Source organism: Malaclemys terrapin, chromosome 16 (assembly GCF_027887155.1).
Source record: "Malaclemys terrapin pileata isolate rMalTer1 chromosome 16, rMalTer1.hap1, whole genome shotgun sequence".
Taxonomy (NCBI): Eukaryota; Metazoa; Chordata; order Testudines; family Emydidae; genus Malaclemys; species Malaclemys terrapin.
This window is the reverse complement of record NC_071520.1, coordinates 16736912-16753714: the sequence shown is the minus strand read 5'-3', so window position 1 is coordinate 16753714 and position 16803 is coordinate 16736912. Positions and strand designations below refer to the sequence as shown.

General features: G+C 44.2%; 1 protein-coding gene across 8 annotated transcripts in view; it reads left to right on the top strand.

Moving 5' to 3' along the window:
• Positions 1 to 324: 324 nt before the first annotated feature.
• Positions 325 to 16803, top strand: part of GNB1L (G protein subunit beta 1 like) — a 64118-nt gene continuing 47639 nt past the window's right edge. For 2 of the 8 annotated variants that reach the window (XR_008442500.1, XR_008442499.1), the window contains exon 1: positions 341 to 455. The gene's annotated coding sequence lies outside the window, so the exon portion shown is untranslated. Of the gene's footprint in view, positions 456 to 16803 lie in introns of all 8 variants that reach the window. The other 6 variants (XM_054006208.1, XM_054006209.1, XM_054006210.1 and 3 more) reach the window with 5 other exon arrangements.

The window sequence follows — 16803 nt, the reverse complement described above, 5'->3', positions numbered from 1 at the left end:
TCTCCCCCGCGCTGGGGGGCTGCTGGGTGTCATCATCCGGGTTCCCTCAGAGCAGGGCCCACCGACCCGCCACCCCCTCCCGCTCGCGCCACCGTGCCCGTCACACAGGTCACACGGCGCAGGCCCACCTCTCTCCCCAAGAGAAAGCCGATCTCAGTCCTGGAGACGAGGGGCCTAACGCGTCACGTGATTGCCTGTCCCGGCCGGTATCGACCGCCCATCGCATCATGGGGCTCGACGCTCTGCTGCCTCTGTCTGGTCTCCCTTTGAATCTTTAGGTGTAGCTAGTAGAGCGCCGAGTGACCGATCCATTTCGTTCTCCTCCCCCTCCCCCTCTCTAATCACCCCAGGCAGCGAAGGGCTGCCGCTGCCCCCTCCCGCGGCCGGGCAGCCTGGTGAGGAGCCTGCACAGTGTGTCCGCTGTCTCTGGGCTCGGGGAGCACCTGGGGAGCCGGGTCAGTGCTGCCACGGGGCGAGAGGGATCCTGCAGCCACGTTACTACCTTGTGACTATGGGGGCGGGCCCTGTGGGGCCGAGGGGTCCGTGTCGCTATGGGGGGGGGGTCTCTGTGGGGGCGAGGGGTCTGTGTTGCTATGGGGGAGCTTTGGGGGGCTCTGTGGGAACGAGGGGTCCGTGTCGCTGTGGGGGGCTCTAAAGGGGCGAGGGGTCCGTATCACTATGGAGGGAGCCCTGTGGGGGCAAGGGGTCTGTGTCGCTATGGGGGGGGCTCCATGGGGGCGAGGGATCCCTTTCATTATGGGGGGACCCAGTGCAGGTGAGGGGTCCGTGTTGCTGTCAGTGGTAGGGATGAGGGGATCCATGTTGCTGGTGGGGGGACCCCTATGCAATATATGGGGGTGCTGGGTTGCTGTCACCTCTGAGGGGAAGAGGGACTGTGCGGTGCTGCCACTCGGGGGATCTCTGTGCTGGGAGAGGGGTTGAAGGGCCCTGTGTCACTGTTACTGGGGGAATCAATATATGGAGGTTGCTTTTCAGGCTTGACTTATTTAATTGTCACAACACCCCAGTGAAACGGTTATCTCCGATTTACAAATGGGGAGACTGAGGCACTGAGAGGTGAAGCAACTGGCAGAAAGTCACACAGCTGGTCAGTGGAAGAGCCAGGAATGAAACCTGTGGGTCTTCCTGTCTAGCAGCCCTGCCTCAAGGCAACACATTGACTGTACATATGTTTAATATATAAGCCCTTTGGAGCAGGGTCAGGATCTTTGCATGGCACCTAATGCTTTGCACAAAGGCCCTGATGCAGAGTGGGGCCTTTAGACACTATTGCAATACAAATATTAAATAACAGTAACTTGTTACACAATTGTACCATCAGAGATTAATTAAAAGCTAAATGAAACCAGGACTCAATATTTAAGAACCATGTCTCACACCACCTCCTCAGATAATATCATGGATTTTCCCTCCCACTCCTGTCTCCCTGTGGTTGGATTCTAGTTTTTTTCCTAATCTGGAGCCTCTGAGCTTCCTTCCATAAGAGACAACAAGCTGGCAGCAGTGAGATGGACATTGGGCTGTTGTCTACTACTCCATTTTTGACTGTGTTCCCTCTAGGTTCCCTCTCTGATTGTATGGTTTAGATCCTGCCTTAATGTATCCCTACAGATGGTCACATTTAATTTGTTTCATATTCTTTTTTTAGTTAATAATATTGACAGAGATGCTTAGAATTTTGAACTGGAGGAAAAGTAACTGGAGATGGGGAAATACTTCACAGGACAAATGTTTGTGAGAGGCCTAGTATCTTTGTCCTATATAAGGACAATATAGGGTGACCAGACAGCAAGTGTGAAAAATTGGGATGGGGGTGGAGGTAATAGGAGCCTATATAAGAAAAAGCCCCAAATATCAGGACTGTCCCTATAAAATCCGGACATCTGGTCACCCTAGGACAATACTAGAGTAAAATAATATTTTGATTACCATCCAAGTCTTTGTAATTACAGTTAAACTGTTGCTTTTAAATATTCCAGAGTTGTTGTTGTGGGTATTTGGAGGAAAGAGCATCTTTGGAGATGATTTTTTCTTCTAGCAGATGGCATTTGTGATGCTAATGCCTTGTGCCTTGAGTTTAGAATATATCACATTAGTTTTTTAATATCAGTGAGTCAAATACTAAAAAGAAATGTAATATCTTATAATTTTAGTGTACTGAATTTTACAGTTCTATAGTAATCTCTGTGCATTTATTTTATGACCAACAAGAATGAGTATTTTGTCAGGTTTTAAAGACTAAGTTTGATGACGTAGGTGGATTTTCCTATCCATAAAGGGACATTTCAGCTTGAGGAAGAGTGTGGTCTACTGGCTATAGCAAGGTGGGACACGGAATGTAATCTCTTGGGTTCTGTACCCAGCTCTGCTACTAATTTACTTTGTGACCTTGGGCATGTAATTTACCTCTGTAAGCCTCAATTTCCCCATGTGGAAAATTGCAATAGTAATACAGTACTAATTTATAACGTATTTAGAGATCTTCAAATGAAAAGCATTTACAAACATAAAAAGTATTATTATATTTTGTACATTATAGCTTTTTAGTATCAAATTTAGCCCAGGCCCAACTCCAGTCAGTGGAATTGCCCCTAGTTACACCAGGATTGAATTTAACCCAGAGACTTTTACTATGTGTTACTAATCCCTCTCAGAAGCTGGAAAATACTCTTTTCTTGCTAGATTTGTCATCTTCCATTTGGTAAAGAATGTTTTCCCTCATCTGCTTTTATGTAATGCAAACCAAGTGGCTTTGCTGTACTTCCTCATTAGGAGCCTCATTGATATTGTCACAATTTTGACAATGCTTTATTTACTTTTGCTCCCTCTACTGGCTGCCTGATTCTACAGCAACTGAGCAATATACTACAAGAGCATGCATAAAGTAGGTAAGGCCCAGTCTACAAACGACTACACCATGCATGAGCATTTAGATTATCACATAGAAATGTAAAGTCATTTCATGGGCCTGCCTACCAATTTGAGCACACAGATGCAGAATTTAGATTTGATATTTAGGTACCCATATCTGAAATTTAGGTGCTTTTCTTTGTGTCTATTTGTCTCAATGAGAATAGGTGATATTTTTATTTCATTAAAAAATAGCCTGTATTATCCCCTTGTATACAAAAGTTTAAAGTCTGTGATTCCACATATTCTTCTTCTGATGCTCTCATTCATGGGATTAGCAGGGTGCAAAATGAGCAGGATGTATGGCCCAAAAGAGATCCCAGCCTCTGTTGCCCTATATTCTTAGTCAGAATTCCCTCTCTGCAAGATTTCTTGAAGAGCGGCTTGCAGTGTTGGAGGAACAGGCTTTTTACCTCAGCTTGTTCCTGTCTCACCTCTATTCCGCCCCACCCCCCAAATCCCAACCCTACTAACTTCTTCCATGAATCCAGTCAGAGGGAGCAATGTAACTAAGAAGGTTCCACAAAGGGACTTAGACGTTGCAATGGTGAGCATCATGGCACCTAACCTTTAGACGGCTAGAAAATTCAGGAACAACGCTGTGATCCCCAAGATCGAGTTAGGCACCTAGGCTCCCAATGCAATGAATGGGGAGAGAAAGGCATCTAAGAATGGGATCCTCAGAAGCAAGCCCACTAGGTGGGGAGCCGCCTAAGATAGCCAATAAGAGATGCTAAGGAGAGGGGTGTGTGCTAAGCCCCTCCCCTTTCTTGGAGATAGAAGCTTAAGTTCAGGTTGCAGGAAGGTGTCTAGCTTGGTGAGCCACAAACAGCCACCCACTGCCTGGAATCAGGCAGCTTAGGTGCCTAAGGTGTTTCTTGCAGGAATGAATTAGGCACCTACCTCAATCCACACAAGACAGCCGGAGGTGGAGGGGCATATCTTATAATTTCTAGAATTTCCTGTTGAAGCTGGTCCACTGTGGATGAATAATGATAGTTGATGGAGCAGGGGGACTAGACGAGGGTTTTCCTCCCTTCCAGGTGGATGCTCTATTTAAGTATTTGTCCACAGTGGAACAGTCATTGGTCCAGAGAGAATGATGCTATAGACCTGTCGTTAGGGCACTGACCTGGGAGGTGCCTAGAGGGTTTGGTGAGAGTTTTATGGCTTGCAGTGGAGCTACAACTGGGACTTAGGTGCCTAACACAAGGGCTTGGGTGCCTGAGTCTGGGGTTTAGATGTCTGAATACTTTCGTGGATCCCACACCATCTTACTTAGTCGCTTGCCCTCTCTGAATGGGTCTACCCTGGTTTTTTCTCTCCTGCACTGCACACTAGGGGAAGTATGTGGGCCTAAGTTATTTAGACAGAAAAGGACACTCTTTGCAAGAATTTTTAATTGTAATTATTGAAAATGATGTCTCGTAGTACTTGTATTGTCTATTAATGACTCCTAATGAAATTAGCTCAGTTTACATGGAAATGTTTTTTCATAACCAAAATCATTCTGGAAACAAAAGTTCAGCTCCTTCTGGCTTGTTTGTGGATGTCGGTGATAAAGATTCTGCTGTCAGAACTTTTAATGGTGTTAATGCATGCAACAGAATAGAAGCTAGCTCCCAATCTCTCATGGCTCTGCAGTTCTAATAGGAGTCAAAACTGGTTTTTGACATTAAAATCACCAGACTGAAGTCTTAATATGCATTGGGAGCTAATACACTGAAGAAGACGATGTCATTTTTGCCTCATAATTACTTCCCTGGTCATAATTGCATTTTAAAGTATTACAGATTACATTTTGCAGCCCAACCCTTCACCAATGTCCTTTATGTGTTCTTACATTCCTAGTCAACAAATTTCCTGCTTTGTACCATGCAGTATTATCTGGCTATAACATGTCTTGTGTTCACATGCCTTTTATATTTTAACTTGAATACTAATTCTCCGTAAACCCAGCTTCCCCTGGAATAGTAAGAACTGTGAACCAGTCAGTTGTAACTAGTTTCTCCACAAAAGCCAATGAAAACAATACTCACAACTCCCTTTTTCCAAGATGCATGTATTTTGCCAGTGTTAAAAGAAACTTTAATGCTGACAAATCAAAGCTTGAACTTTTTGCTTTTGAGTTATTATGCTGTCGTGTTGCAATTTGCACAACTTTGAACCTAAGTAAAACGTGTGTATATTAAAAGAGAAAAGGTAGTTTAACTTAAATGGCAGTAATAGCATTCTGGGTCAGGAAATGTATGTAGGTGGATTTATGGATCATTTTTTAAATATTAAAGTTTGACCCATTAAAATGTATTTGGTACTACAAATGAAGAGTTTAAAATTGCAATGGCTCGAAAACCACTGTAATTGCTGACAGGTTTCAGAGTGGCAGCCGTGTTAGTCTGTATCAGCAAAAACAAAGGAGTCCTTGTGGCACCTTAGAGACTAACAAATTTATTTGGGCATAAGCTTTCATGGGCTAAAACCCACTCCATGCACCTGCTGAAGTGGGTTTTAGCCCACAAAAGCTTATGCCCAAATAAATGTATTAGTCTCTAAGGTGCCACAAGGACTCCTCATTTTAAATGCTGAGCAATTTCAAAATTATTGGTCTCTATGGAGCAGTAAAAGTGATCACAAAACAATCAGAATAAAATAAATCCATGAAAAGCTGTTCAATTTTTGCCACAGCTAAGAGCTGAAGAAAAACTTCCTTTGAGTTTAGTATTGGCACACTGGAATGTGACAAAAAGTAGACCCTTGAGGCTTTTGTCATATACCATGTAACTGCTGTAGATTGCCACTGTGATATAGCTCATGTAATACTTTGTTCCACTTCTGAAATCCGAATCAATCATGTTATTACAATAGCTAAAAAAACAAACAAACCTATTTTCAAATGGTGGTGGTGTGAATGAGTATGTGTATATATAATTTTACTCTGTGTGTGTGTATATACACACACACACACTTTGAAATAACATGCACATGATGGTATGGTAGAAAAGTTTTACTAATTTGTGTTTCTGATAGCTGTATTATTTACACGTGTGAAAGCCATGAATGAGGTCATCCTAAATGATCTCAAAACCTAATATTTCTAATATCAAAAAACTTCCAAATATGTTATATTCATGTAAGTACTTCAGACATAACAGTTCAAAACATGAATAAAATCCCTCTTTTTTTTCTCCTGAAAAAAATTTTTTTTCTTCACAAAAAGCCTTGTTGAGAAGTCCTGTTATGATGCATTTTGATTATGTGCTTCTTATGATGACTCTATTCAGTATTGCTTAACTTAACTGGGTGGTAATCGTATATGACTTTCTATAAAGAATTGATGTATAAAGGAATTCTTCCGAAGAGCTGCGTGAAGCTAGTATAGGTCTGCCTTCTGGAGAAAATATGACCCATTAAACTGCAGTTGCTAGATGAACCAAGTTGTAAAAAATTGGACATGTAGGTTCTATGTACACTGCAAATCCTACTGAGTAAGGAGACCCAGTAACAAAAGGGTAGTTTCTGACATGGTTAAAAAAGTATATTACCCTTGCAGTGTAGAGGGGCCTTGTTAACTGTGTTCCCAAACTGAGCAAAAATCGAGGCTGCAGCATGGTTCAGAAACATACTTAAAACATGATTCAATCTCATCTACACTGCAGGAATGAATTCTGTTATCGCTTGGTTGACGTACAACCTGTGCTGTAAGCATGTCACTCAGCATGTAGGACTTAGAGTATTGATAGAAGCTTTGATACGCCCAAAATAGAATGATAATGTCAGATTATAAGCTAGTGGAAAGGCTCAGAGGAAGCGGGGGGAAAAGCCAACTCTCTTTCTCATGATTTATTCTTAACAGTCAGAAGGTGATTTTTACAATCAGAGAAAAAAATACACAGGAAAAAATTCCCAGCTGAGGTTCAACCCATTCCTACAATCTCTGAGTGTAGAGCCCAACCTTTCTAAATACATTTTCTCCTTACTCTTACCCTAAGAGTGGCTACTTAAGAATGTCTACACTGCAATTAAAAACCCATGGCCAGCCTGTACCAGCTGACTCCAGTTTGCAGGGCTCAGGCTAAGGGGCTGTTTAATTTCAGTGTAGATATATGACACTGCAAGGTGGGAGGGTCTCACATCTACACTGCAATTAAACAGCCCCTTAGCTCGAGCCCCACAAGCCCTAGTCAGCTGGCATGGGCCAGCCACTGGTGTCTATTTTCAGGATAGATATTCCCTTAGGCCTGGTCTACACTAAACCCCCAATTCGAACTAAGGTACGCAACTTCAGCTACGTGAATAACATAGCTGAAGTCGACGTACCTTAGTTCGAACTTACCGCGGTCCAGACGCGGCAGGCAGGCTCCCCCGTCGACTCCGGTAATCCTGCTCGGCGAGAGGAGTACGCGGAGTCGACGGCGAGCACTTCCGGGTTCGATTTATCGCATCCAGACAAGACGCGATAAATCGAACCCAGAAGTTCGATTGCCTGCCGCCGAACCAGTGCATAAGTATAGACATACCCTTATAGACCTTCTCCTGAGCACCTGTGCAATGGGAGGTGAAGCTGAACCGGAATTAGCTGAGGAGGAATGTAGACCAATGCTCTCAGTATGAGAGTTACTCCACAATTTTTCAATAGCAGCCACAAACCTTTGATATTATGGGGTGGGGGTCGAATTCTACTCTAAACATTTACCAGATAGGAATCTCAGGGAAGACTTTCCACATTCAGACAGCTGGAATAGTTGTAGATTTCCCCACTGAAATGTAAAGGCAGTGCTATAAGATTTAAGAAGGTAGAAAGTGTGACTAGTGCAGTGTTTCTCAACAACTGGTCCATGGACGAGCGTTAGGGTGACCAGATGTCCCGATTTTATAGGGACAGTCCCGATTTTTGGGTCTTTTTCTTATATAGGCTCCTTGGTGTCTGGTCACCCTAACCAGCGCTGCTCTCTGAGATCTCCCTGAGATCTCCTTGATACAGTTTAGGAAGGCACCGGTCAAAAAGGTTGAGAAACCCTGACTACAGTATTAAATAGGAGGGCCTTATGATATGAACAGGGTTCAAAATTTGCCTTTGTGTTCATCATAAAGAAAATCCCAATTGTTTAAAAAAAAACTTGTTCCACCACTTCCCATACTTTTTCCTCAGGAGAAAACACAGAATATAACAGAGGTAATAAGTCTATTTTAAGGTCCGCATGAGAAAGGGTGGAGACACTCCCTTTACTCTATTTTCTTCCCATAAATTGAAATGTGTATGAGATAATATGGGAGATGCTGGGATTCTCATCCAACAAATTCACAGCTGGATTCAGCTTTATTATTTCTTTAAACCTGATAATTTATCACCAGATTCACTTCTGGCTGTCAAAACTATCAATTGCTCAGTGTCCTCTCTGGTTAGTAGGTGTGCTCCAGAAAAGATACTGTAGCGCATGCACAGAAACATAGCTCAGCTGGTCCAGTTAGTCAGAAAATTCTACCTGCCTTTCCTTCAAATGCAAGTTTCCATCATCAAGAATGGAATTTGAACAGCAGAAGATTTGATCATTTGAGGGGTGTGGAAAGAGGAATTATGCAAACACATCAGTTCTGTGAACATTATTTTTTATTCTGTGTCATAGATGTGGATGATGTTTTACAGGGCCAGATTCTGCCATCTGAAATCAATGGGACTATTTGTGGAATAAAGTACTATACAGTGTGAGTAGAGGTGGGAGAATAGAGTGCTGGACTAGACAACACAGCAAGGATGGATGACAAAGAAAGGGAGAGGGTAAGGGAATGCATGAATTAGATCAGAGAAAGATTGTGAGGTATGCTTGTTGTTATATATGCATTTTAACTTATTAAAATGGGGGAGGAGGAAGTAGTGTCCAGAGTGAAAGCAGGGTGAAGGCCAGGTTGACCAAAATAACTACATTGTGAGGGGGGGATTTGAAGTGGGAGACTGTGGTTATATACTTTACAGGGTCAGTGAGGGTGTGCCGGGTATAGTGTGCAGCATGAAAAAAGGCATGGGCATGCCTATGGCCAAAGGAGAGCAGGGGAGCAACAAGGTGAGCTGAATTGGCAGAGCATGGATATAAGTGGGAGAATAGGTGATAGCTAGAAGTGAGACTTAAGCTGGGACAGAACTGTGTAGCACCTTATAGACAGAGATGAGCTTGAATTTAAAATGGAAGAGAGATTGATTTATCACAAAGTTGCCTCTGCACATAGCTCTTAAACATTTTATTTTCTATATTTTAGAATATATACCTAAGAAACTCCTAAGTTTTTCTATCAAATATTACACGTATAGTGTCAAGGGATATACCTGTGTCTCTTCTCTTTACTGCCACCACAGCCATCTGAGTGCACAAACTGACAAGTTGTGTCACAATAAGTCACTGTTGTCCTTGGGAAAGCAAAGGTAACTTTTTGGCATGACTGGGAAATGGGATAAAGAGTGATGAAGCTTTGTCCCAAATAGGAAGCCTGATGTGGTATGAGCACTTAGCTCTGTGTGCTTTTAATTATTATTTAAAAAAATTCAAAATCAGTTTGACACATTTTTGTCTACTGTTTCTTTCTTTATGCTGACTGACATCTGCTCTGTTTCTGATTGGTCAGGGATTTAGAAGGTAGATGCAGAAAGCAAATGAAATTAAAACCCTGATAAGAAACCGTAAGAGTAACATAACCTTGCTGCTACCAATGCATTAGAAATCCTGACTCCTACAGGACTATCTGTCAGTTTTACGATCTGTTAATTATCAGGGGTTGGCAGAATATACTTATACTGATATATTGCCCTACTGTTCTTTGATTAACACTGATAAGTTCCAGCCCCATAACTAGAAGATTGTGACTTTTTAAAAACATAATGAGCCAAAACATGCCTGATGCAGGCTAAGTGACATAGGTAGTTTTCAAGTATCAGGGGGTAGCCGTGTTAGTCTGTATCTACAAAAACAACAAAGAGTCTGGTGGCACCTTAAAGACTAACAGATTTATTTGGGCATAAGCTTTCGTGAGTAAAAACCTCACTTCTTCGGATGCATAGAGTGAAAGTTACAGATGCAGGCATTATATACAGACACATGGAGAGCAGGGAGTTACTTCACAAGTGGCGAACCAGTGTTGACAAGGCCAATTCAATCAGGGTGGATGTAGTCCACTCCCAATAATAGATGAGGAGCTGTCAATTCCAGGAGAGGAAAAGCTGCTTCTGTAGTGAGCCAGCCACTCCCAATCCCTATTCAAGCCCAGATTAATGGTGTTGAATTTGCAAATGAATTTTAGTTCTGCTGTTTCTCTTTGAAGTCTGTTTCTGAAGTTTTTTTGTTCAATGACAGTGACTTTTAAATCTGTGATAGAATGACCAGGGAGATTGAAGTGTTCACTTACTGGCTTGTGTATGTTACCATTCCTGATGTCCGATTTGTGTCCATTTATTCTTTTGCGGAGGGACTGTCCGGTTTGGCCAATGTACATGGCAGAGGGGCATTGCTGGCACATGATGGCATATATGACATTAGTGGATGTGCAGGTGAATGAGCCCCTGATGGTGTGGCTGATGTGGTTGGGTCCTCTGATGCTGTTGCCAGAGTAGATATGGGGACAGAGTAGGCAACGAGGTTTGCTACAGGGATAGGTTCCTGGGTTGGTGTTTCTGTGGTGTGGTGTGTAGTTGCTGGTGAGTATTTGCTTCAGGTTGGGGGGTTGTCTGTAAGCAAGGACTGGCCTGCCTCCCAAGGTCTGTGAGAGTGAGGGATCATTTTCCAGGATAGGTTGTAGGTCGTGGATAATGCGCTGGAGAGGTTTTAGCTGGGGGCTGTATGTGATGGCCAGTGGTGTTCTGTTATTGTCCTTGTTGGGCCTGTCCTGTAGTAGGTGATTTCTGGGTACCCGTCTTGCTCTGTCAATCTGTTTCCTCACTTCCCCAGGTGGGTATTGTAGTTTTACGAATGCTTGATAAAGATCTTGTAGGTGTTTGTCTCTGTCTGAGGGGTTGGAGCAAATTCGGTTGTATCTTAGGGCTTGGCTGTAGACAATGGATCGTATGATGTGTCTTGGATGGAAGCTGGAGGCATGTAGGTACGTATAGCGGTCAGTAGGTTTCCGGTATAGGGTGGTGTTTATGTGACCATCACTTATTTGTACTGTAGTGTCCAGGAAGTGGATCTCTTGTGTGGACTGGTCCAGGCTGAGGTTGATGGTGGGGTGGAAATTGTTGAAGTCCAGGTGGAATTCTTCAAGGGCCTCCTTTCCGTGGGTCCATATGATGAAGATGTCATCAATGTAGCGCAAGTAGAGGAGGGGCACTAGGGGACGAGAGCTGAGGAAGCGTTGTTCTAAGTCAGCCATAAAAATGTTGGCATACTGTGGGGCCATGCGGGTACCCATAGCAGTGCCACTGACTTGAAGGTATAAGTTGTCCCCAAATCTGAAGTGGTTGTGGGTGAGGACAAAGTCACAAAGCTCAGCCACCAGGCTTGCTGTGGCCTCATCAGGGATACTGTTCCTGACAGCTTGTAGTCCATCCTCATGTGGAATATTGGTATAAAGTGCTTCTACATCCATGGTGGCCAGGATGGTGTTTTCAGGAAGAACGTCAATGCACTGTAGTTTCCTCAGGAAGTCGGTGGTGTCTCGAAGATAGCTGGGAGTGCTGGTAGCATAGGGTCTGAGGAGAGTGTCCAAATAGCCAGATAATCCTGCTGTCAGAGTACCAATGCCTGAGATGATGGGGCGTCCAGGGTTTCCGGGTTTATGGATCTTGGGTAGCAGATAGAATACCCCTGGTCGGGGTTCTGGGGGTGTGTCCATGTAGATTTGTTCCCGTACTGTAGCTGGGAGTTTCTTGAGCAGATGGTGTAGTTTCTTTTGGTATTCCTCAGTAGGATCAGAGGATAGTGGCCTGTAGAATGTGGTCTTGGAGAGTTGCCTGGCAGCCTCCTGTTCATAATCTGACCTGTTCATTATGACTACAGCACCTCCTTTGTCAGCCCCTTTGATGATAATGTCAGAGTTGTTTCTGAGGCTGTGGATGGCATTGCGTTCTGTACGGCTGAGGTTATGGGACAAGTGATGTTGTTTGTCCACAATTTCAGCCTGTGCACGTCTGCGGAAACACTCTATGTAGAGGTCCAGTCTGTCATTTCGACCATCAGGAGGAGTCCACGCAGAGTTCCTCTTCTTGTAGTGTTGGTAGGAAGGTTCCTGTGGGTCAGTGCACTGTTCAGTGGTGCGTTGAAAATATTCCTTGAGTCGGAGACGACGAAAGTAGGCTTCCAAATCACCGCAGAACTGTATCATGTTCGTGGGGATGGTGGGACAGAAAGAGAGTCCCCGAGATAGGACAGACTCTTCTGCTGGGCTAAGTGTGTGGTTGGAAAGATTGACAATGTTGTTAGATGAGTTGAGGGTACCATTGTTATAGCCCCCAGTAGCAGGTATTAGTTTAGATAGCTTACAGTCCTTTTTCCACTGTAGAGAAGTGAAATGTGCATTGTAAATGGCTTGTCTCATTTTTGTAAAGTCCAGCCACGTTGAAGTTTGTGTAGAAGGCTGGTATTGTATGAGAGTCTCCAGTTCTGAGAGCTCATTCTTGATCTTCTCCTGTCTGCTGTACAGGATGCTGATCAGGTGGTTCCTCAGTTTCTTTGAGAGTGTGTGGCACAGTCTCTCACCATACTCAGTGTAGTATGTTGATTGCAATGGATTTTTTACCTTCAGTCCTTTTGGTATGATGTCCATCTGTTTGCATTTGGAGAGGAAGATGATGTCTGTCTGTATCTGTGCAAGTTTTTTGTTGAGGTTGATGGATTTCCACTCCATACGGCTAAATTTAGTGCCTTGCATGTTGTCAAGTATCAGGGGGTAGCCGTGTTAGTCTGTATCTACAAAAACAACAAAGAGTCTGGTGGCACCTTAAAGACTAACAGATTTATTTGGGCATAAGCTTTCGTGAGTAAAAACCTCACTTCTTCGGATGCATAGAGTGAAAGTTACAGATGCAGGCATTATATACAGACACATGGAGAGCAGGGAGTTACTTCACAAGTGGCGAACCAGTGTTGACAAGGCCAATTCAATCAGGGTGGATGTAGTCCACTCCCAATAATAGATGAGGAGGTGTCAATTCCAGGAGAGGAAAAGCTGCTTCTGTAGTGAGCCAGCCACTCCCAATCCCTATTCAAGCCCAGATTAATGGTGTTGAATTTGCAAATGAATTTTAGTTCTGCTGTTTCTCTTTGAAGTCTGTTTCTGAAGTTTTTTTGTTCAATGACAGTGACTTTTAAATCTGTGATAGAATGACCAGGGAGATTGAAGTGTTCACTTACTGGCTTGTGTATGTTACCATTCCTGATGTCCGATTTGTGTCCATTTATTCTTTTGCGGAGGGACTGTCCGGTTTGGCCAATGTACATGGCAGAGGGGCATTGCTGGCACATGATGGCATATATGACATTAGTGGATGTGCAGGTGAATGAGCCCCTGATGGTGTGGCTGATGTGGTTGGGTCCTCTGATGCTGTTGCCAGAGTAGATATGGGGACAGAGTAGGCAACGAGGTTTGCTACAGGGATAGGTTCCTGGGTTGGTGTTTCTGTGGTGTGGTGTGTAGTTGCTGGTGAGTATTTGCTTCAGGTTGGGGGGTTGTCTGTAAGCAAGGACTGGCCTGCCTCCCAAGGTCTGTGAGAGTGAGGGATCATTTTCCAGGATAGGTTGTAGGTCGTGGATAATGCGCTGGAGAGGTTTTAGCTGGGGGCTGTATGTGATGGCCAGTGGTGTTCTGTTATTGTCCTTGTTGGGCCTGTCCTGTAGTAGGTGATTTCTGGGTACCCGTCTTGCTCTGTCAATCTGTTTCCTCACTTCCCCAGGTGGGTATTGTAGTTTTACGAATGCTTGATAAAGATCTTGTAGGTGTTTGTCTCTGTCTGAGGGGTTGGAGCAAATTCGGTTGTATCTTAGGGCTTGGCTGTAGACAATGGATCGTATGATGTGTCTTGGATGGAAGCTGGAGGCATGTAGGTACGTATAGCGGTCAGTAGGTTTCCGGTATAGGGTGGTGTTTATGTGACCATCACTTATTTGTACTGTAGTGTCCAGGAAGTGGATCTCTTGTGTGGACTGGTCCAGGCTGAGGTTGATGGTGGGGTGGAAATTGTTGAAGTCCAGGTGGAATTCTTCAAGGGCCTCCTTTCCGTGGGTCCATATGATGAAGATGTCATCAATGTAGCGCAAGTAGAGGAGGGGCACTAGGGGACGAGAGCTGAGGAAGCGTTGTTCTAAGTCAGCCATAAAAATGTTGGCATACTGTGGGGCCATGCGGGTACCCATAGCAGTGCCACTGACTTGAAGGTATAAGTTGTCCCCAAATCTGAAGTGGTTGTGGGTGAGGACAAAGTCACAAAGCTCAGCCACCAGGCTTGCTGTGGCCTCATCAGGGATACTGTTCCTGACAGCTTGTAGTCCATCCTCATGTGGAATATTGGTATAAAGTGCTTCTACATCCATGGTGGCCAGGATGGTGTTTTCAGGAAGAACGTCAATGCACTGTAGTTTCCTCAGGAAGTCGGTGGTGTCTCGAAGATAGCTGGGAGTGCTGGTAGCATAGGGTCTGAGGAGAGTGTCCAAATAGCCAGATAATCCTGCTGTCAGAGTACCAATGCCTGAGATGATGGGGCGTCCAGGGTTTCCGGGTTTATGGATCTTGGGTAGCAGATAGAATACCCCTGGTCGGGGTTCTGGGGGTGTGTCCATGTAGATTTGTTCCCGTACTGTAGCTGGGAGTTTCTTGAGCAGATGGTGTAGTTTCTTTTGGTATTCCTCAGTAGGATCAGAGGATAGTGGCCTGTAGAATGTGGTCTTGGAGAGTTGCCTGGCAGCCTCCTGTTCATAATCTGACCTGTTCATTATGACTACAGCACCTCCTTTGTCAGCCCCTTTGATGATAATGTCAGAGTTGTTTCTGAGGCTGTGGATGGCATTGCGTTCTGTACGGCTGAGGTTATGGGACAAGTGATGTTGTTTGTCCACAATTTCAGCCTGTGCACGTCTGCGGAAACACTCTATGTAGAGGTCCAGTCTGTCATTTCGACCATCAGGAGGAGTCCACGCAGAGTTCCTCTTCTTGTAGTGTTGGTAGGAAGGTTCCTGTGGGTCAGTGCACTGTTCAGTGGTGCGTTGAAAATATTCCTTGAGTCGGAGACGACGAAAGTAGGCTTCCAAATCACCGCAGAACTGTATCATGTTCGTGGGGATGGTGGGACAGAAAGAGAGTCCCCGAGATAGGACAGACTCTTCTGCTGGGCTAAGTGTGTGGTTGGAAAGATTGACAATGTTGTTAGATGAGTTGAGGGTACCATTGTTATAGCCCCCAGTAGCAGGTATTAGTTTAGATAGCTTACAGTCCTTTTTCCACTGTAGAGAAGTGAAATGTGCATTGTAAATGGCTTGTCTCATTTTTGTAAAGTCCAGCCACGTTGAAGTTTGTGTAGAAGGCTGGTATTGTATGAGAGTCTCCAGTTCTGAGAGCTCATTCTTCACATTTGCCTTACATTAGCTCTGCTTGAGACCATAAGAATTTAAGAACGGCCATACTGGGTCAGACCAGTGGTCCATCTCGCCCAGTATCCTGTCTTCCCACAGTGGCTGGTGTTAGATGCTTCAGAGGGAATAAACAGAACAGGACAATTATCAAGTGATCCATGCCCTGTCATCCAGTCCCAGCTTCTGGCAGTCAGAGGTTTACGGACACCCAGAGTATGAGAATCATCCCTGACATCTTGTCTAATAGCCATTGATGGCCCTATCTTCCATGAACTTATCTAATTATTTTTTGACCACCCCTTTGGATGTAGCTCCATTGGAGATTTTATTTCTGCTAAGAGACCTGTGAGCAGGGACTGTTATTTGGTCTGGGTGGCTGCGTGTGCATGTTACCACTGTAAACCATGGCTTTTCCCCGTTTAGATAATCCACAAGGGAAATTGCAATGGGCCCGCATAGCAGTCTCCCCAGATCAGCCAGCTTTCCCACTGCTCCCTTCTCAGTCTTCCTGATGCTCGTTTATGTGCCTTGCCTACTAGAATTTAGTCCAGCATAAATTTGTTCTTTTTTTATGATTGGCCCATTTTGACTTTGCACTTCGTTTGTCTTTTAGTTTTATCATTTGTGCCTCAAATTCTAACACCTGTTGGCAGTTTCACCTTGTTGAATTAGAACAACGAATATGGGGATAATTATGCGCAGAAGGAATATTCAGGAATTGTTTCAGTTTTGTTTGTTTTTTCTAGTTGCATTTACAGACCCCCCACTCCTTACTGAACAATTGAGGGTGTTGGTTACTTCCTTCTGTGTTTATGTAAGAAAGCTGTTTATAGTCAGTTTTTCCAGTTGGCATATGTACTTCCTTGACTGCAGTTTGACACATCATTCCTCCCACTCCCTCCCTACAAGTGAAGCTAATGAAATTCCTTTTTTTTTATTATTAATGGGGATTGTTGGTGTTAACCATAGAAGTGGCCGCCATCCCAGCTTGGAAGTGTGCTGCTTAACATACTTTGTTTTGCTTGTTAGTTCCCAGTGGTTGAGAAAGAAAGGGGGTAGTAGAGCTTAATCAACCATGTACACTTTACTGGGTGCTCAAACAGCTCCGTAAACCGTCACGCACCCATGCTTGTTTAGGTGAAACGAGAGACCAAATGGTTTATCAAAGCGGTGCGGGTGGATTAAAATGGATTATTTTTTCTTTTTGTTGCATGAAATTGTAACACCGACAGACCCCAGTCGTTGTCGGCACGCGGGATCGAACCTGGGACCTCTGTAGCTTAGTGCATAAGCCTCTGCTGCATGAGCTAAAAGCCAACTGGCCCTTAGC